Genomic DNA, 21241 nt, shown 5'->3' with positions numbered 1-21241 from the left:
AGAGAGAGACTGGGAGTGTGAGAGAGAGAGAGAGAGACTGGGAGTGTGAGAGAGAGAGACTGGGAGTGTGGGAGAGAGAGAGACTGGGAGTGTGAGAGAGAGAGAGAGACTGGGTGTGAGAGAGAGAGACTGGGTGTGAGAGAGAGACTGGGAGTGAGAGAGAGAGAGAGAGAGAGAGAGTGGGAGTGGGAGAGAGAGAGAGACTGGGAGTGTGAGAGAGAGAGAGACTGGGAGTGTGTGAGAGAGAGAGACTGGGAGTGTGTGAGAGACAGAGACTGGGAGTGTGTGAGAGAGAGAGACTGGGAGTGTGTGAGAGAGAGAGACTGGGAGTGTGTGAGAGAGAGAGACTGGGAGTGTGTGAGAGAGAGAGACTGGGAGTGTGTGAGAGAGAGAGACTGGGAGTGTGTGAGAGAGAGAGACTGGGAGTGTGTGAGAGAGAGAGACTGGGAGTGTGTGAGAGAGAGAGACTGGGAGTGTGTGAGAGAGAGAGACTGGGAGTGTGTGAGAGAGAGAGACTGGGAGTGTGTGAGAGAGAGAGACTGGGAGTATGTGAGAGAGAGAGACTGGGAGTGTGTGAGAGAGAGAGACTGGGAGTGTGTGAGAGAGAGAGACTGGGAGTGTGTGAGAGAGAGATACTGGGTGTGTGTGAGAGAGAGAGACTGGGAGTGTGTGAGAGAGAGAGACTGGGAGTGTGTGAGAGAGAGACTGGGAGTGAGAGAGAGAGCGAGAGAGACTGGCCGTGTTTGAGAGAGAGAGAGAGACTGGGAGTGAGAGAGAGAGACTGGGAGTGTGAGAGAGAGAGAGACTGAGTGTGAGAGAGAGAGACTGGGTGTGAGAGAGAGAGACTGGGTGTGAGAGAGAGACTGGGAGTGAGAGAGAGAGAGAGAGAGTGGGAGTGGGAGAGAGAGAGAGAGAGTGGGAGTGGGAGAGAGAGAGTGGGAGTGCGAGAGAGAGAGAGATTGGGAGTGTGAGAGTAGGGTTGCAAAGGGGTGGAAAGTTTCCGGGAAATTTCCGGAAATTTTCCACGGGAAGTTTAGCTTGGGAATTTTGCCCAAAAAAGCACATGCTAGCATAATATTGTTTTTTTTGTATTTCTTTCTTTTTTTTCCACAGGTCCTCTCTTAAAATTACTAACAAAGATGGAATCTTAATTATTAAGGAATTTCTTAATCAATATATGTTTATCTTCTTACTTGGCTTGTTTTAATAATTACAAGTTTTGTGTGTGACTGTGAACAAATGTGTCCTGATTGGTTGGATGAGTGGATGAGCGATTAGCTCCTTCTATTTGTAATATTTTGCATATCGAATTGTGATTGGCCTGCCGGCATCTGTAAGACTGCTATAGTTTTTTTAAGATCCAGGTTAGGGGTCCTGAGGGAAGTCATTTTGTTTTCTGCTGATGTTGTGATGATGCAGTAAGTAAATCAGACTATATTCCAAATAAACCAGTTACTTGTTGAACTCTGTTGTCCTTCAATTTAAAATATACAAAATAATACACTATTGGTGATGTAGCGTCGTGTGTGTACAGGTCATGCTTCCATCACATGGAGCATCAGCAAAAATGTACTCACCCTGTTGCAATCGTGCTGATCGACCGCAGTTCGACACAGAGATGAATGCCCTTTATTTCTCTGCATAGAACAATGCCACGTTTACCGTCGGATGTGTGGAAGCATTTTACCCCAGGCATTAAAGATGGAAAGACTGTGTACATGTGCAAACACTGTAGAAAGCCATATGTAAAGAATGCCACAAAGATGCAGCAGCATTTATCCAAATGCAACAACTTCACTCATATTACGTCTATTGGGGGCGCAGCTCATGGGCTTATCCTGCTCCTCAAGGACATCATGGGTTTGAGAACCATGGAAGCACTGTACAAGAGAGCCAAGCAAGTTGTTAAGTATGTCAGGGGAAAACAGGTAGTTGCAGCAACCTACAACTCCAAGCAAATGACAAAGAACAAGAACACCACACTGAAGCTGCCCAACAACACTAGATGGGGTGGTGTTGTCATAATGTACAACAGCCTTCTGGAGGGTAAGGAGTCGCTGCAAGACATGGCAATATCCCAGTCTGGGGATATGGAAACCACCATCAAGAAAATACTGCTGGATGATGTGTTTTGGGAGAGAGTGGTTAGCAGCCTTAAACTACTCTCACCAGTAGCATCTGCAATTGCTCAGATTGAAGGAGATGACGCTGTCTTGTCAGATGTTCTCAGGCTTTTTACTGATTTAAAAGAACAAATCAGCATTGCCCTACCCACATCCCTGCTGCTCAAAGCAGAGGAGAAGGCAATTGTTCAATTCATACAGACGCGTCAAGAATTTTGTGTCAAGCCGATTCATGCTGCAGCATACATGCTGGACCCAAAGCATGTTGGGAGACCAATACTTTCTGGAGAACAGATCAACAGCACTTACAGTGTGATTTCTACCCTCTCACACCATCTCAATCTGGATGTGGGCAAAGTTCTGGGAAGTCTGGCAAAGTTCTCTACCAAGCAAGGTCTTTGGAATAGGGATGGGATATGGGAATCATGCAAGCATATCAGTGCACATACCTGGTGGAAGGGACTTTGTGCATCTGAGGCCCTGTCACCTATTGCATCGGTGATACTCCAAATCCCACCTTCATCAGCGGCCTCTGAACGAAACTAGTCACTTTTTGGGAATACGCATACAAAGGTGCGCAACAGGCTGACTAACAAGAGAGTGGAGAAACTGGTGGCTATCCGGGCGAACCTACAACTTATTGATACATAGATACATAGATACATAGAAGATAGGAGCAGGAGTAGGCCATTCGGCCCTTCGTGCCTGCTCCGCCATTTAATGAGATCATGGCTGATCCTTTAATTCAGTATCCCGTCCCCGCCTTCTCTCCGTAACCCTTAACCCCTTTTGCCCGTAGAAATATATCTAATTCCCTCTTAAATATATTTAATGAGCTGGCGTACACTGCCCTCTGTGGCAATGAGTTCCACAGGTTCACCACTCTCTGAGTGAAGAAATTCCCCCTCATCTCTGTCCTAAATGGTTTAGCCCTTATCCTTAAATTATGTCCTCTAGTTCTGTTCTCACCCGCCAAGGGAAACATTCCTTCTGCATCCAGTCTGTCTAGACCTGTCAGAATTTTATACACTTCTATGAGGTCCCCTCTCAATCTTCTAAACTCCAGTGTGTACATCCCTAAACTACATAGTCTCTCCTCATAGGTCATTCCCGCCATTCCTGGTATCAGCCTGGTGAATCGCCGCTGCACCCCCTCCATGGCAAGAACATCCTTCCTCAGATGAGGCGACCAAAACTGTACACAGTACTCGAGGTGTGGTCTCACCAGTGCCCTGTACAGCTGCAGCAAGGTATCCCTGTTCCTGTATTCTAACCCTTTTGCTATGAAGGCCAGCATACCGTTTGCCTTCTTGACCGCCTGTTGCACCTGCATGCTCGCCTTCAGTGACTGGTGTACAAGAACACCCAGGTCTCTCTGTACTTCCCCCTCTCCCAATCTATTGCCATTTAAATAATAATTTGCCCTCCCGTTCCTGCACCCAAGGTGGATAACTTCGCACTTGTCCACATTATAGTGCATCTGCCATTTATCCGCCCAATCGCCCAGTCTGTCCAAATCGCTCTGGAGCTTCCTGGTCTCTTCCTCTGAGCCCACCCCACCTCCTAGTTTAGTGTCGTCTGCAAATTTGGAAATGCTGCATCCGACTCCCTGATCCAGGTCATTAATGTAAATTGTGAACAGCTGGGGGCCCAGGACAGATCCCTGTGGTACCCCACTTGTTACTGCCTGCCATTCAGAAAATGAGCCGTTTATTCCAACTCTCTGTTTTCTATCTGACAGCCAGTTCCCTATCCACGCCAAAACTTTCCCCTTTATCCCATGAGCCTCAATTTTCCATGCTAATCTTTTATGTGGGACCTTATCGAAGGCCTTTTGGAAGTCCAGGTACACCACATCTACTGGCTCTCCCCCATCTATTCTACCAGTTACTCCCTCAAAAAATTCCAATAGATTAGTCAAGCACGATTTACCCTTTGTAAATCCATGTTGACTCTGTCCTATCCTGTCCCCATTTGCTAAGTGCTCCGCTATTTCATCCTTAATGATGGACTCCAGCATTTTGCCCACAACTGATGTAAGGCTTACAGGTCTGTAATTACCTGCTTTTTCCCTACCCCCCTTTTTGAATAGTGGGGTAACGTTAGCTACCCTCCAATCCATCGGCACTGTTCCCGAGTCTAATGAATTCTGAAAAATCATCCTTAGTGCATCCGCTATCTCTAGGGCCACCTCCTTCAGTACCCTAGGATGCATGTTATCAGGCCCTGGGGATTTGTCCACCTTCAATCCCTTTAGCTTCCTTAACACCATATCCTTAGAGATATTGATTTGCGTCAGTTCCTCCTTTGCCAATGTCCCTATTTTTCCCGATATCCCAGGGAGGTTTTTTGTGTCTTCCTTCGTAAAGACTGACCCAAAGTATGCATTTAGTTGATCTGCCATTTCCTTATTTCCCATTATATATTCCCCCGTATCTGACTGCAATGGACCAACTTTGGTTTTCACCAGTCTTTTCCTTTTGATATATTTATAAAAGCTTTTGGAGTTAGTTTTTATATTTTCCGCCAGCTTGTTTTCGTAAGCTATTTTGCCCCTCTTGATCATGATTATTATTGAGCCAGATACAGAAGTGTCCACCACACAGCTAGACACTGACACAGAGGAGGAAATGGCCAGAGTCAGAGAATCAGGAGGAGCAATGAGGAGTAGAAGACTCATGAGTAGAAGACTCAAAGGGACAAAATAAGGACAAATTACAGGCTAAATAAGCTGACGCTCTTTTTATTTTATTTTAGATGGGTCTTTTTTGTGGGGTTCAATAAAGTTCAAAATTATAACCTAAATAAAGTTTTGAAAGCCTGTTTTTATTTGTATGGAACAGTATGTCTATTTTGACGACAAAGATAATATAAGGGTCAGAGACAAAAACCATCAGTGTGGAAAAAAACTAAATTCCGAAAATTCCCATGGAAAGTTTCCTCTCTTAAAAATTCCCAGAATTTTGCAACCCTATGTGAGAGAGAGAGAGATTCGGAGTGTGAGAGAGACGGGGAGTGTGAGCGAGAGAGAGACTGGGAGTGTGAGCGAGAGAGGGACTGGGAGTGAGAGAGAGAGAGAGACTGGGAGTGTGTGTGAGAGAGAGAGATTGGGAGTGTGAGAGAGAGTGGGAGTGTGAGAGATTGGGAGTGTGAGAGAGAGAGATTGGGAATGTGAGAGATTGGGAGTGTGAGAGAGAGAGATTGGGAGTGTGTGAGAGAGAGAGATTGGGAGTGTGAGAGAGAGAGAGAGAGATTGGGAGTGTGAGAGAGAGAGAGATTGGGAGTGTGTGAGAGAGAGAGATTGGGAGTGTGAGAGAGAGAGAGATTGGGAGTGTGAGAGAGAGAGAGATTGGGAGTGTGAGAGAGAGAGATTGGGAGTGTGAGAGAGAGAGATTGGGAGTGTGAGAGAGAGAGAGATTGGGAGTGTGAGAGAGAGAGAGATTGGGAGTGTGAGAGAGAGAGAGATTGGGAGTGTGAGAGAGAGAGAGATTGGGAGTGAGAGAGAGAGATTGGGAGTGTGAGAGAGAGAGAGATTGGGAGTGTGAGAGAGAGAGAGATTGGGAGTGTGAGAGAGAGAGAGAGATTGGGAGTGTGAGAGAGAGATTGGGAGTGTGAGAGAGAGAGATTGGGAGAGAGAGAGAGATTGGGTGTGTGAGAGAGAGAGAGACTGGGAGTGTGAGAGAGAGAGAGAGACTGGGAGTGTGAGAGAGAGAGAGAGAGAGAGACTGGGAGTGTGAGAGAGAGAGAGAGAGACTGGGAGTGTGAGAGAGAGAGAGAGACTGGGAGTGTGAGAGAGAGAGAGAGACTGGGAGTGTGAGAGAGAGAGACTGGGAGTGTGAGAGAGAGAGAGAGAGACTGGGAGTGTGAGAGAGAGAGACTGGGAGTGTGCGAGAGAGAGATTGGGAGTGTGAGAGAGAGAGATTGGGAGTGTGAGAGAGAGAGATTGGGAGTGTGAGAGAGAGGAGAGAGATTGGGAGTGTGAGAGAGAGGAGATTGGGAGTGAGAGAGAGAGAGAAGGATTGGGAGTGAGAGAGAGAGAGGGATTGGGAGTGCGAGAGAGAGAGAGAGGGATTGGGAGTGCGAGAGAGAGAGGGATTGGGAGTGCGAGAGAGAGAGAGAGATTGGGAGTGCGAGAGAGAGAGATTGGGAGTGCGAGAGAGAGAGAGATTGGGAGTGCGAGAGAGAGAGAGAGAGTGGGCCGCTACGGACTGCCGCGGCCGGACCCTTTGACATGGGGAACATGTTTTGGCTTTCTCCTCAATATTCCCATCGAGACCTGGCCACCAGAAGTAGCTTCTTGCCATTTCCTTCATCCGAACCATCCCACTGTGGCCTGTATGAAGTTGTTGCAGTATAGGTTCCCTCAGAGGTGGCGGAATGATGACACGGCATCCCCAAAGAAGACAACCTGCCTGGATGGAGAGCTCATTTCTTTTTGCAATGTAAGGTTTCAAACTAGGAGAATCTCCTATAGCTCTCCCTCGCATGACATCGTCCATTACCTCAGACAGGACTGGATCGTTGCGGGTGTACCTTCGCACCTGAACTACAGTGACAGGTGCTCCCTCCATCATAATCATAATCAACTTTATTGTCATTGTTAGTGCACAAGTGCAGTACAACGAAATGTAGGCTTGCGGCTCCCGAGAGTGTACATTTAGATTAAGACATTTAAACATTCAACATTCATTTGGCTTGTAATACATTAACATAAACATAACCATAATAAAGTGCATTGGCAGATGTGCAGGCTTTAGAGTTTATTTGTGGAGTTCAGTAGGATGACAGCCCTGGGAAAGAAGCTGTTCCTAAATCTGGTCGTTCGGGTGCGAATGCATCTATAGCGTCTCCCAGATGGCAGGAGGACAAACAGACTGTGGCTGGGGTGGGTAGGGTCTTTGATGATGGTCCGTGACCTCCGTAAACAGCGTTTCTGGTATATGTGCTCTATGGTCGGTAGCCGGGTGCCGGTAATGCGTTGGGCGGTTTTGACTACCCGCTGCAGGGCTTTCCGGTCATAGTAGCTACAGCTGCCATACCATACTGTGATACAATTCGTCAGGATGCTCTCTATTGTGCAGCGGTAAAAGTTAGAGAGGATCAGGGGTGACAGGTTACATCCCTTCAGCCTCCTTAGGAAATATAGGCGCTGCTGGGCCTTCTTCACCAGAGACGAGGTATTGAGGGACCAGGAGAGGTCTTCCGTGATGTGGACTCCGAGGAACTTAAAGCTGTCCACCCTTTCCACCACAGCCCCATGGATGTGGATGGGGGTGTGACTTCCGCCTTTAGACTTCCTGAAGTCCACAATGATTTCTTTGGTTTTCTTGATGTTAAGGGCCAGGTTGTTATCGGCGCACCACTTCACGAGATGCTGGACCTCCTCCCTGTAGGCTGACTCATCGTTGTTGGTGATCTGGCCTACTACCGTGGTATCATCCGCAAACTTGATGATGGTGTTGGAACCATGAACAGCCACTTGTCTAAAGTAGAAGATGTCTATCTGACAAGGCTCTGGGGGAGTAACAGGCAACGGTAGCCTCGAGAGACCGTCTGCGTTGCCGTGCAAGTCTGATTTGCAATATTTGATGTCGTATGTGTGTCCTTCAGCACCTCCTTAAACTCGCAGTGTTCTGATAACCTTTTTAAAGCAGCAATAAACATCGTCACTGATTCCTCCTCCTCTTGATTCCGTTTGTGAAATCTAAATCTCTCAGCAATAACCAGAGGTTTTGGTGAAAAATGTGCTCCAAGAATTTCCACTAGTTGCTTATATGTTTTAGTTCCTGGCTTATCTGGTTGCACGAGGCTGCGAAGTAAATTGAATGTCTTCTGCCCGATTACACTCAAAAAGGTAGGCACGACCTTTTCATTTGCCACCGCATTCGCCAAATACAAAATAGTCAAAACGTTCCGTATATGCGCTCCATTGCTCCACATTGTCATCAAAATCACCGATGTTTCCTGATATAGTAGCCATTTCACGTTTCAAATTAAAATTTCTGTTTACTCACTGCACCCGTCTCTGTTCCGAGTGTTTTGTCGTCAAAAACAAGAAAGTTCCCACAACACAGATTCATCCGATCCTCGTCGGTACCTTTCTACCTAGACACAATTTAGGACTCAGAACTCAGAGATTCAAACATGAAGTGCTTTATTGGAAGGAAAGGAAGTTCTGGAAAGTTCCGAACAAAGAGAGCTAAACTTAACCGAGAACTCCCAACCATTTATCTCCTGTGACAGCGCCACCACAGGTGGGAGGAGAACACACAATACATAACAGCAAACAAAACCAAGATTTTATTGAAGAGGAAAACTCGATACAATCTTCTGGAAAATTATTAGTGTACACTTCTACAGGCAAAAATTACAAGGGAATGGGGAACACATGGCACATCGAGGGAAAATGTCTACCTTAACAATCCCCTTATCCTTATCCCACCCCCTATACCTAACTAGGTTAAGCTATGAGGGGTCAGAATTCATGCTCACCAATCAAAAGGGTTTGTTAGACTCAAAACAGCGGTTGGGTTCGGGGCTCGCTCTTGGTGCTCTCTGGAGCCTGCCGTCGTCACGTGGGCTCCGGGTGCTGCAAGGGCGTTGTCCAGGTTCGAGTACCCCAAAGTTACAGTCTCTGCTTGGGTACTTTACCTTGCAGGGATGGTTCTTCGCCAACAGCTTGAGTTTGCATGAAGATAGTCGCAGGTCGGCTGAGGCTGAAGGCCCGATGATTCGAAGCTTACCCTCAGTTGGCCTTCTCTCCGGTGGTCTTCCTCCTCCTCCCCTCGTCGCGTCCCGCTTCGCCTGGCCTGAATTGCCCGTGTTCGCCTGACCCGGTGTCGGGGTGAGTCCAGATGGAGTGGGAGAGGGCACGGGCAAAGGCCAGGGGGTAAGCGCGGGACGGGGGAAGAGCGGCAGCCACGAGGGCGAAGAGCCGGGGAGCGGCAGTCCCGACAGCAACAGAGCGGCAGGAGAGCAGAGCAGGAGTTCCTTCTTCTTCCGATTGCTACCTGGGGGGCCTTCAGTTATACCTTCGTCGAAAAACCCTTATCTGCACGCCAAATTAGGTTAGTTCTTTGTTTTAATTTTGGCGGGCTAGTTAAAATAATGGTAGCAATCTATACTGACGGTTTTTAGATTGCTGGTAATTCCATCTACCGGCCCGATAATTGACTCATAGTGTCCTGAAAGTCCTTGATGGGCTGGTCCAGCCTCGATGGATGTGTTTAATCTGTTTCCGATTATGTATGCAGACTGTTTGATGGCTTTAACTGTAGGCCTCATTGAATTTAGATCTGCCTCCAATTTGGCCTAATACATAATTCACAGTTTTGTCTGGGTCCCAAAACACAAAGTTCTTTTCACAGGAAACCTGCAGCCTTAGTTTTGATTTACCCCAAACTGTCTGTGCTGCAGAATCCATTTTGGAGACCCGTAGGCTTTCTGCCACGAGGCACGGACGCCATCTTGGGTACCCTTTTTAATTTAAAAAAAAATGTCCACGCAGGGCCCCTTTTATCGATAATAACCTTCGGGGACATGCACAAATTTAGCAAATCTTACAACTGTTTAGGTGGTCTGGTTAGCTATAATATTTGGCTGTGTACTTCAAGCTTTCTTTCAAGCTGAAGTTTTTGGCAGACCCCCTGATGGAAAAGAACTGCAACAACTTGGAGGAGACTCTGCAGGAGGACTCTTAAGCATCATCAAAAGAACTTGAAAGTTTTAGATGCACCACCTCCACAGGAATTTTCTCACAGTTACAGCACAAAGCACTGTCAATACCATAAGTACTTTTATGATGCATTCTGAGACTGCAGGGGATTGAATCAGGTTCCTAAAAAAAAAAGTCCATGTCCCAACCAGCAAGGTGAGTACAAAAACTCCTAAGTCTGCTGGTCCCCTCAACATCACCACTACTATCACCAGCACTGGCTGGAGCCATACCTAGCACAAAGGAAGATGGTTGTGGTGGTTGAAGGTCAGTCATCACAGCCACAGGACATCTCAGCAGGAGTTCCTCAGGGCAGTGTCCTCGGCCTAAACATCTTCAGCTGCTTCATCAAGGACCTTCCCTCCAACATAAGGTCAGAAATGGGGATGTTCGCTGATGACTGCACAGTGTTCAGCGCCATTCACAACTCCTCAGATAATGAAGCAGTCCATGCCCGCATGCAGCAAGACCTGGACGATGTTCAGGCTTGGGCTGATAAGTGGCAGGTAACATTCGCGCCACACAAGTGCCAGGCAATGGCTATCTCCAAAAAGTGAGAGTCTAACCACCGCCCCTTGATATTCATTGGCATCACCATCGCTGAATCTCCTACCCTCAACATCCTGGGGGTCACCATTGACTAGAAACTTAACTGGACCAGCCACATAAGAGCAGGCCAGAGGCTAGGTAACCTGCGGCGAGTGTCTCACCTCCTGACTCCCCAAAGCCTTTCCACCATCTACAATGCACAAGTCAGGAGTGTGATGGAATACTCTCCACTTGCCTAGATGAGTGCAACTCCAACAACACTCAAGAAGCTCGACACCAGCCCGCTTGATTGGCACCCCATCCACCACCTTAAACATTAACTCCACCACCGGCGTACCGTGTCTGCGGTGTGTACCATCTACAAGATGCACTGCAGCAACTCACCAAGGCTTCTTTGGCAGCACCTCCCAAACCCGCGACCTCTACCACCTAGAAGGACAAGGGCAGCAGGCGCATGGGAGCACCACCACCTCCAAGTTCCCCTCCAAGTCACACACCAACCTGACTTAGAAGTATATCGCCGATCCTTCATTGTCGCTGGGTCAAAATCCTGGAACTCCCTACCTAACAGCACTGTGGGAGTACCTTCACCACACGGACTGCAGCGGTTCAAGAAGGCGGCTCACCACCACATTCTCAAGGGCAATTGGGGATGGGCAATAAATGCTGGCCTTGCCAGCGATGCCCACATCCCATAAACGAATTTTTAAAAAGCATCAGCAGCTTTTTATTAATCTATGGAGAGCTTTGCTTCAGTTGCCTGAGCAAGAGAGACCATAGAATAGAGTTAACATTTTTATTTATAGAGTTGGAATTGATCACTTACCCTAATCATCTGCTCAGATCAGTTGCAGTACTCTTTCTGTGGCAAGGTAGCAATCAAATTATTTGGGCTTTTTATGTTTCAGCATAGGTTTTTGCTTTGCTGACACCACAGTGCCTGAACATAGTAAAAGTCCCCATCTTTGCGGCTCCTGCAACGAGGGCTCTGCTCTCTGCTAAAGTTTGAGGTGGGTGGGATTGGAAGAAAATTTGAAGTGGTTTATCTCTCTCGTATTATCCAGATAGTGGGCCCGAGATTGACTGGCCACAATCGACCTCAATGATCCCTACTACTACATTGCAGTCCAGTCTCACTGCCAAGACCACTTGAGGTTCCATGATCAGAAGTAATTATTAATACACGGTATTGCCTTGTATATCTGCCCTAAGAAAAGTCACAAAATAAGTGTCTACAGCAGCTAATCTGCAGCTACAATTCAAATCTGTCTAACATTGTTTAGGTCTACAAAATGCTTTATTTGTGCTGTTTCTTGATGATTATACAGCAGATTCCCTATGCTTTTTAAACATTTGGGTTTCGCATCATTGCAGTACATCTAAGTTGAAATCAGACAAGCGATTGGTGTTTATAGGAAACGACTTTGGGAATTGTTTCCTTGCCTTCAGTTTCTCTCACTCAGGAATGTGATCTTACTTCTACACAAAGCTTCGGATGTTAATACGCAACTTGTACATTATGTCTAATGACGAGCAATTCTTGTGGTACTGGTTGCAAAACTGAGACATAACCGAAAGCCTCCTGTCCCACTGGTCTGAGAATCATTTTTCAATGTTACAACCGGCTCTAGGGCTTGGATATTAACACGGGTGCATTACATAGGTGGGGGGCGGAGTTTCTGACGGGAAACCTGGAAGTCTGGGTTTCCCCACATGCTGTGGAGTTTTAACTACACAGCGTGCCTCTTTTGGCCCCGACAGGTTCCCCGCCCAGAAGTCAGCTTGATTGACAGGCTTGGCTTATATTCGGGTGGGGGGCACTCTGAAGCAGGACCAGGTAGGTCCGATCCTCGACCCTGGGGGCCTTTGTAATGGGGGGGGAAGGAGTTTGGGGGTCGAAGGAAGCACACCTGCTCTCCCTGGCACACAAACCGTGCTGTGAAGGCATTTACCTTCTCCCCGAAGCTGTCCTCACCTCGCTTCAGCTGCCGGGTTTCCCACAGCCTGGGAAACCCGGCCGCCCACTGTAAAACCGGCAGGTTAAATCAGAGGAATCCAGCCTCATTAACATATTTAAATTGCCAATCTGCCTTCTGGGAACGGATTGGCTGCCCGCCCCTTGTTCCACCTCCGTAAAACCCGAAAGTAGGCTGGTTGGGGTCGAGGTTCAAAATTTTAAAATTTTCACCCCCCCCCCCCCCACCCGCCTCCAACCTACCTGTTTGTGTGCTAAAATACCCCACAGGATCTTTACCGAATGGGCTTCAAAACAGAAAATGTTAATTTAATAAGTAACACCAATTTTAAGAGTCTTCCAGTATACAAATGATAAAAGGCTTGTACAGGTGGGACCTGTACAGGCCGGACGGGTTGCACCTCAACAGAGCTGGGACCAGTGTCCTCGCCTGGGGGTGAGGGGGGTTTGCTAGTGCTGTTGGGGAGGGTTTTGGCAGGGGGATGTAGCATTAGAAAGGAGAAGCAAGGTGCACAAAGGATTGGGAGAGACAGATAGCACTAGAATAAGAAATAGTACAGTATTCGGTGGGGTCAGACTAAGAGAGAATACAAGAAGGTCTAAGATAGGTTTATAGTGCATGTGTGTGAATGCATGAGGCGTGGTAAATAAGGTGGTGAGCTGCAGGCGCAAATAGACATACGGGAATATGATGTTGTGGTGATAACAGACCTGGCTCAAAAAAGGGCAGGATTGGGTACTAAATATTCCTGGATATAAGGTGTTCAGGAAAGATAGGGAAGGAAAGAAGGGAGGTGGGGTGGCAGGATTGATTAAGGAGAATATTTCGGTGCTAGAGAGAGAGGATGTCCTGGAGGGGTCAAGGACAGAATCTATTTGGTTAGAGTTGAGAAACAATAGAGCTGTCATTACACTACTGGGTGTATTCTATAGGCCGCCAAGTAGTGGGAAGGATATAGAGGAGTAAATTTGCAGGAAAATTACAGAGGTGCAAGAACTAGAGAGTAGTGATAATGCTGGACTTCAACTATCCTAATATAGACTGGGATAGTAATAGTGTAAAGGACAGAGAGTAGGAAGACTTTCTTAAGTGTGTTCAAGAGAACTTTCTTGATCAGTACGTTTCCGGTCCAACTAGGAAGGAGGCATTGCTGGATCTGGTTCTAGGGAATGAGGTGGGTCAAGTAGAGCAAGTGTCAGTAGGTGAACATTTAGGGAACAGTGATCACAGTATCATAAGGTTTAGATTAGCTATGGAAAAGGGACAGGGGACAATCTAGAGTAAAAATACTTAATTGGAGGAAAGCCAATTTCAGTGGGTTGCAAATGGATCTGGCCCGGGTAAATTGGAATCAAAGATTGGCAGCCAAAACTGTAATCAAACAATGGGCTGCCTTTAAAGAGGAGATGGTTCGGGTACAGTCGAGGTGCAGTCACACAAGGGGGAAAGGTAGGGCAACCAAAGTCAGAGCTCCTTGGGTGATGAAAGAGATAGACAGTAAGATGAATCAGAAAAAGGGGACGTATGACAGATGTCAGGTTGAGCATGCAAGTGAGAACCAGGCTGAATATAGAAAGTTTAGAGAGGAAGTGAAAAAGGAGATAAGAGGGGCAAAGACAGAGTATGAGAATAGATTGGTAGCTAACATAAAAGGGAATCCAAAAGTAATCTTTAGGCATATAAAGTAATAAGAGATGGGGTGGGAACGATTCGGGACCAAAATGGAGACCTACGCATGGAGGCAGAGGGCATTGCTGAGGTACTAAATGACTACTTTGCATTTGTCTTTACCAAGGAAGAAGATGCTGCCAAAGTCATAGTGAAAGAGGAGGTAGTTCAGATACTGGATGGTATAAAAATTGATAAGGAGGAGGTACTAGAAAGGCTGGCTGTATTTAAAGTGGATAAGTCATCAGGACCGGATGGGATGCATCTTAGGATGCTGAGGGAAGTAAAGGTGGAAATTGCGGAGGTACTGGCCATAATCTTCCAATCCTCCTTGGATACGGGGCTGGTGCCAGAGGACTGGAGATTTGCAAATGTTACACCCTTGTTCAAAAAAGGGTGTAAGGATAAACCCAGCAGCCAGTCAGTTTAACCTCAGTAGTGGGGAAGCTTTTAGAAATGATAATCCAGGACAAAATTAACAGTCACTTGGACAAGTATGGATTAATTGAGGAAAGCCAGCATGGATTTGTTAAAGGCAAATCGTGTTTAACTGATCGAGTTCTTTGATGAGGTAACAGAGGGGGTTGATGAGGGCAATGCATTGATGTGGTGTACATGGTCTTCCAAAAGGCGTTTGATAAAGTGCCACATAATAGGCTTGCCAGCAAAGTTGGAGCCCATGGAATAAAAAGGACAGTGGCAGCATGGATACGGAATTGGCTAAGTGACAGGAAGCAGAGAGTAGTGGTGAACGGTTGTTTTTCGGACTGGAGGAAGGTATACAGTGGTGTTCCCCAGAGTTCGGTACTAGGACCACTGCTTTTCTTGATATATATTAATGACTTAGACTTGGGTGTACAGGGCACAATTTCAAAATTTGCAGATGACACAAAACTTGGAAGTATAGTGAACAGTGAGGAGGATAGTGATAGACTTAAAGCGCCAGTGGCGGCGGGAAACGCGAGCGACGAGGCTTTATAAGGCCCCAGATACTCAAGTAGGCCTCACAGCGTCAGCGGCGGCGGTGGTGGCGGGAAACGCGAGCGGCGAGGCTGTAAAAGGCCCCAGAGACCAGGTAGGCCTCACAGCGGCGGCGGTGGGAAACGCGAGCGGCGAGGCTGTAAAAGGCCCCAGAGACCAGGTAGGCCTCGCAGCGGCGGCGGCGGGAAACGCGAGCGGCGAGGCTGTAAAAGGCCCCAGAGACCAAGTAGGCCTCGCAGCGGCGGCGGCGGGAAATGCAAGCGGCAAGGCTGTAAAAGGCCCCAGAGACCAGGTAGGCCTCACAGCGGCAGCGGGAAACGCGAGCGGCGAGGCTATAAAAGGCCCCAGAGACCAGGTAGGCCTCGCAGCGGCGGTGGCGGGAAACGCGAGCGGCGAGGCTTTAAAAGGCCCCCAGAGACCAGGTAGGCCTCACAGCAGCGGCGGCGGGAAACGCGAGCGGCGAGGCTATAAAAGGCCCCAGAGACCAGGTAGGCCTCACAGCGGCAGCGGGAAACGCGAGCGGCGAGGCTTTAAAAGGCCCCAGAGACCAGGTAGGCCTCACGGCGGCGGGAAACGCGAGCGGCGAGACTATAAAAGGCCCCAGAGACCAGGTAGGCCTCACAGCGGCAGCGGGAAACGCGAGCGGCGAGGCTTTAAAAGGCCCCAGAGACCAGGTAGGCTTACTAATCTCCAGTCTCCAATCTCAGAGAGGGAGAGAAGTAAAAAGTAATCGAAGTGTGACGTCACCAGAAAGCAGGTAAGTGATTGGTTGGTGAGTATTTCTTTCTTTTTTAAACTGTAACTCTGTGGTTTATAGTTTCTAGAGTCTCTGTGGTGTAGCGGGGACTGTTGGTAAACCAGGGCCCTAAAATAGATCATTTATCTGTAGTGTAATTGGTGGGTTTGATTTAATTTAATTTCAATTAATTAAAGGGTAAGTCATGGCAGGACAGCCCGGTGCCGTGGTATGCTCCTCCTGCGCTATGTGGGAACTCAAGGACACTTCCTGTGTCCCTGACAACTACGTGTGCAGGAAGTGTGTCCAGCTGCAGCTACTGGCAGACCGCATTGCGGTGCTGGAGCAGCGATTGGATACATACCGGACCATTCGCGAGGCTGAAGGACGTCGTGAATAGCACATTTAATCAGTTGGTCACACCGCAGATAAAGGTGGCACAGGCAGAAAGGGAACTGGTGACCAACAGGCCGAGTACTAGGCACAGGCAGGTAGTGCAAGGGTCCCCTGTGGCCATCCCCATCTCAAGCAGATACACCACTTTGAGTACTGTTGGGGGGGATGGCTTAGCAGGGGAAGGCAGCAGCAGCCAACTTCCTGGCATCAGGGGTGGCTCTGCTGCACAGGACGGGAGGCAAAAGAGGGGGAGAGCTATAGTAATAGGGGATTCTATTGTAAGGGGCATAGATAGGCGTTTCTGCGGCCGCAAACGAGACTTCAGGATGGTGTGTTGCCTCCCTGGTGCAAGGGTCAAGGATGTCTCGGAGCGGCTGCAGGGCATTCTTGAGGGGGAGGGTGAACAGCCAGTTGTCGTGGTGCATATAGGTAGCAATGATATAGGTAAACAACGGGATGAGGTCCTAAAAGCTGAAGAGAGTTAGGAGGTAAATTTAAAAAACAGGACCTCAAAGGTAGTAGCCTCAGAATTGCTACCAGTGCCACGTGCTAATCAGAATAGAAATAGAAGGATATTTCAGATGAATACGTGGCTAGAGGAATGGTGCCAGGGGAGGGATTCAAATTCCTGGGACATTGGAACCGGTTCTGGGGGAGGTGGGACCAGTTCAAACCGGCGGTTTGCACCTGGGCAGGGCCGGAACCGATGTCCTAGGGGGAGTGTTTGCTAGTGCTCTGGGGGAGGGTTTAAACTAAAATGGCAGGGGGTTGGGAACCTGAGCGGGGAAACAGAGGAAAGGGAAACAAGAATAAAAGCAAAAGACAGGAAGGAGAAAAACAAAAGTGACAGGCAGAGAAATCAAGGGTTTAAATCAAATATGGCCACAGTAAATAATAATTCTAAAAGATCTAAGAGCGTTAAAAAAACAAGCCTGAAGGCTTTGTGTCTTAATGCGAGGAACATTCGTAATAAGTTGGATGAATTAGCTGCGCAAATAGAGGTAAACGAATATGATATGATTGGAATTACGGAAACATGGCTCCAGGGTGGCCAAGGCTGGGAACTCAACATCCAGGGGTATTCAATATTCAGGAAAGATAGGCAGAAAGGAAAAGGGGGTGGGGTAGCATTGCTGGTTAAAGAGGGGATTAACACAATTGAAAGGAAGGATATTAGCTCTGATGATGTGGAATCTGTATGGGTAGAACTGAGAAATACCAAGGGGCAGAAAACGTTAGTGGGAGTGGTATATAGACCTCCAAACAGTCATGCGGAGGTCGGGGATGGCATTAAATGGGAAATTAGAGAAGCGTGCAATAAGGGCACAGCAGTTATCATGGGTGACTTTAATTTACATATAGATTGGGCTAACCAAATTAGTAACAATACTGTGGAGGAGGAATTCCTGGAGTGTATATGGGATGGTTTCCTGGACCAATATGTCGAGGAACCAACTAGAGATCAGGCCATCTTAGACTGGGTATTATGTAATGAGAAAGGATTAATTAGCAATCTTGTTGTGCGAGGCCCCTTGCGTCGGAGCGATCATAATATGATAGAATTCTTCATTAAGATGGAAAGTGAAATAGTTGACTCAGAGACTAGGGTCCTGAATTTAAATAAAGGGGACTACGATGGTATGAGGTGCGAGTTGGGTAGGATTGATTGGGGAATGTCACTCAAAGGGTTAACGGTGGATGGGCAATGGCAAACATTCAAAGATCGCATGGATGAACTACAGAATTTGTTCATTCCAGTTTGGCATAAAAATAAAACAAAAAAGATGACTCAACCGTGGCTAACAAGGGAAATGAGGGATAGCATAAGATCCAAGGAGAGGACATATAAATTGGCCAGAAAAAGCAGTAAACCTGAGGATTGGGAGCAGTTTAGGATCCAACAAAGGAGGACAAAGGGATTAATTAAGAGGGGGAAAATAGAGTATGAGAGTAAGCTTTCAGGGGACATAAAAACTGTCTGTAAAAGCTTTTATAGATATGTGAAGAGAAAAAGATTGGTGAAGTCAAGCGTAGGTCCCTTGTAGTCAGAATCAGGGGAATTTATAATGGGGAACAAAGAAATGGCATACCAATTAAATACATACTTTGGTTCTGTCTTCACAAAGGAGGACACAAATAACCTCCTAAAGATGTCGGGGAACATAGGGTCTAATGAAAGGGAGGAACTGATAGAAATCAGTATTTGTCGGGAAATGGTGTTAGAAAAATTGATGGGATTGAGGGCCGATAAATCCCCAGGGCCTGATAATCTACATCCTAGGGTACTTAAGGAAGTGGCCCTAGAAATAGTAGATGCATTGCTGGTCATCTTCCAAAATTCGATAGACTCTGGAACAGTACCCATGGATTGGCGGGTAGCTAATGTTACCCCACTGTTCAAAAAGGGTGGTAGAGAGAAAATGGGGAATTATAGACCGGTAAGCCTGACATCGGTAGTGGGGAAAATGCTAGACTCCATTATAAAGGATGTAATAGCAGAGCACTTGGATCGGACAAAGTCAACATGGCTTTACAAAAGGTAAATCGTGCTTGACTAATCTACTGGAATTTTTTGAGGATGTAACTGGTAAAATAGATAAGGGAGAACCAGTGGATGTGGTGTATTTAGATTTTCAAAAGGCTTTTGATAAGGTCCCGCATAAGAGATTAGCGTGTAAAATTAAGGCACATGGGATTGGGGGCAAGGTATTGACTTGGATGGAGAACTGGTTGGCAGACAGAAAGCAAAGAGTTGGAATAAACGGCTCTTTTTCTGAGTGGCAGGCAGTGACTAGTGGGGTACCGCAGGGATCGGTCCTTGGACCCCAGCTATTCACAATATATATTAATGATGATCAGGACGAGGGAACTAGATGTAATATCTCCAAGTTTGCAGATGACACAAAGCTGGGTGGGCGTGTGTGCTGTGAGGAGGATGCCGAGAAACTCCAGTATGATTTGGACAGGTTGGGTGATTGGGCAGGAGCATGCCAGATGCAATATAACGTGGATAAATGCGAGGTTATCCACTTTGGTGTCAAAAACAGGAAGGCAGATTATTATCTAAATGGCAATAGATTGGGAGAAGGGGAAGTGCGACGAGACCTGCGTGTCCTTGTGCACCAGTCGCTGAAAGTAAGCATGCAGGTGCAGCAGGCGGTTAAGAAGGCAAATGGTATGTTGGCCTTCGTAGCGAGAGGGTTTGAGTACAGGAACAAGGATGTCTTGCTGCAGTTGTACAGGACCTTGGTGAGGCCACATCTTAAGTATTGTGTGCAGTTTTGGCCGCCTTATCTGAGGAAGGATGTTCTTGCCATGGATGGAGTGCAGCGAAGATTCACCAGGCTGATACCTGGGATGGCAGGAATGACGTATGAGGAAAGATTGGGTCGATTGGGCTTGTACTTGCTGGAGTTTAGAAGAATGAGAGGGGATCTCATCGAAACTTATAAAATTCTAACAGGACTGGACAGACTAGATGCAGGAAGGATGTTCCCGATGGTTGGGGAGTCCAGAACCAGGGGTCACAGTCTAAGGATAAGGGGTAAGCCATTTAGGACTGAGATGAGGAGGAATTTCTTCACCCAGAGAGTGGTGAACCTGTGGAATTCTCTGCCAAAGAAGGCAGTAGAGGCCAATTCATTAAATATATTCAAGAAGGAGTTGGATATATTTCTTAAGGCTAAAGGGATCAAGGGATATGGAGAGAAGGCAGGAACAGGGTACTGAATTTGGATGATCAGCCATGATCTCATTGAATGGCGGAGCAGGCTCGAGGGGCCGAATGGCCTACTCCTCCTATCTTCTATGTTTCTAAAGAAGACATACAGACTGGTGGAATGGACAGATGAAATTTAATGCAGAAAAGTGCGAAGTGATACATTTTGGTAGGAATAACGAGGAGAGGCAATATAAACTGAAGGATACAATCATAAAGAGGGTGCATGAACAGAGAGACCTGGGGGTATTTGTGCACAAATCATTGAAGGTGGCAGGGCAGGTTGAGAAAGCAGTTAAAAAAGCATACGGGATCCTGGGCTTCATAAATAGACGCATAGAGTATAACAGCAATTCTGGGCACTGCACTTTAGGAAGGATGCGAAGGCCTTAGGGTGTAGAAAAAATTTACCAGAATGGAGCCAGGGATGAGGGACTCCAGTTATGTGGATAGACTGTAGAAGCTGGGGTAGTTCTCCTTTGAGCAGAGAAGGTTGAGAGGAGATTTGATAGAGATGTTCAAAATCATGAGGGGTCTGGACAGAGTAGATAGAGAGAAACTGTTCCCATTGGCAAAAGGGTCGAGAACCAGAGGACACAGATTTAAGGTGATTGGCAGAAGAACCAAAGGCAACATGAGGAAAAACTTTTTCACGCAGCGAGTGGTTATGATCTGGAATTCACTGCCTGAAAGGGTGGTGGAGGCAGATTCAATTGTGGCTTTCAAAAGGGAATTGGAGGAAAAAATTTGCAGGGCTACGGGGAAAGGGCGGGGCAGTGGGACTAGCTGAAGTGCTCTTGCAGAGAGCCGACATGAGCTCGATAGGCCGAATGGCCTCCTTTTGTGCTGTAAGCATTCTATGATCACTTGAGGCAGAAATCTGTGAAACCCCAAAAGCTTGTGTTTAGTCTGTTAAGTTGGTCCAAGAGAAGTTACCATACAGATACATTTAATGTGCTCAACTGCGGTAATGTGTATTAGCCTGTTGTATTCATTACATGAGTTGAATACGTTTTAACAGTAAGGTGATGTGATTCTGCCTAGTAGACGTAGCTATCTCTCTCTTAAATTTGCTAAGTTCAGAAAATGCATAAACTAGCACTGGAGCTGCATCAGCAACAAGGAGACCCACGGTACCAATCCGCTATAAAAGCATTGTAATTTTAGCTCCTGTATTATCTTGCAATTTCACAATAGGCTTTTGTGTCATCATTGCTAAACCTTCATGTGTTGGATCAGAACTGACTGATTAAATCTGCTCACCAAACCTAGTGCATGTTTTTTGTTGACTGATCCCTCATTACAGCCGTGTTAGGAATTTAAGATGCCAAGTTGAATCCTTTTAATGGTTTAGTTTTGTATGGGGAAAAAAATGATTCT

The 21241-nt window shown here is 47.0% G+C and overlaps 1 protein-coding gene across 1 annotated transcript in view; it reads left to right on the top strand.

The window, feature by feature from the left end:
• Positions 1 to 21241, top strand: part of fam20b (FAM20B glycosaminoglycan xylosylkinase) — a 324352-nt gene that overhangs the window by 257641 nt on the left and 45470 nt on the right. The window lies entirely within an intron of this gene.

This window comes from Somniosus microcephalus, chromosome 3, assembly GCF_052327205.1.
Source record: "Somniosus microcephalus isolate GS21.2 chromosome 3, FLI_Smic_1.0, whole genome shotgun sequence".
In the NCBI taxonomy this organism is placed as follows: Eukaryota; Metazoa; Chordata; class Chondrichthyes; order Squaliformes; family Somniosidae; genus Somniosus; species Somniosus microcephalus.
Note: the sequence above shows the minus strand (reverse complement) of the source record. Positions and strands in the feature narration are given on the sequence as shown.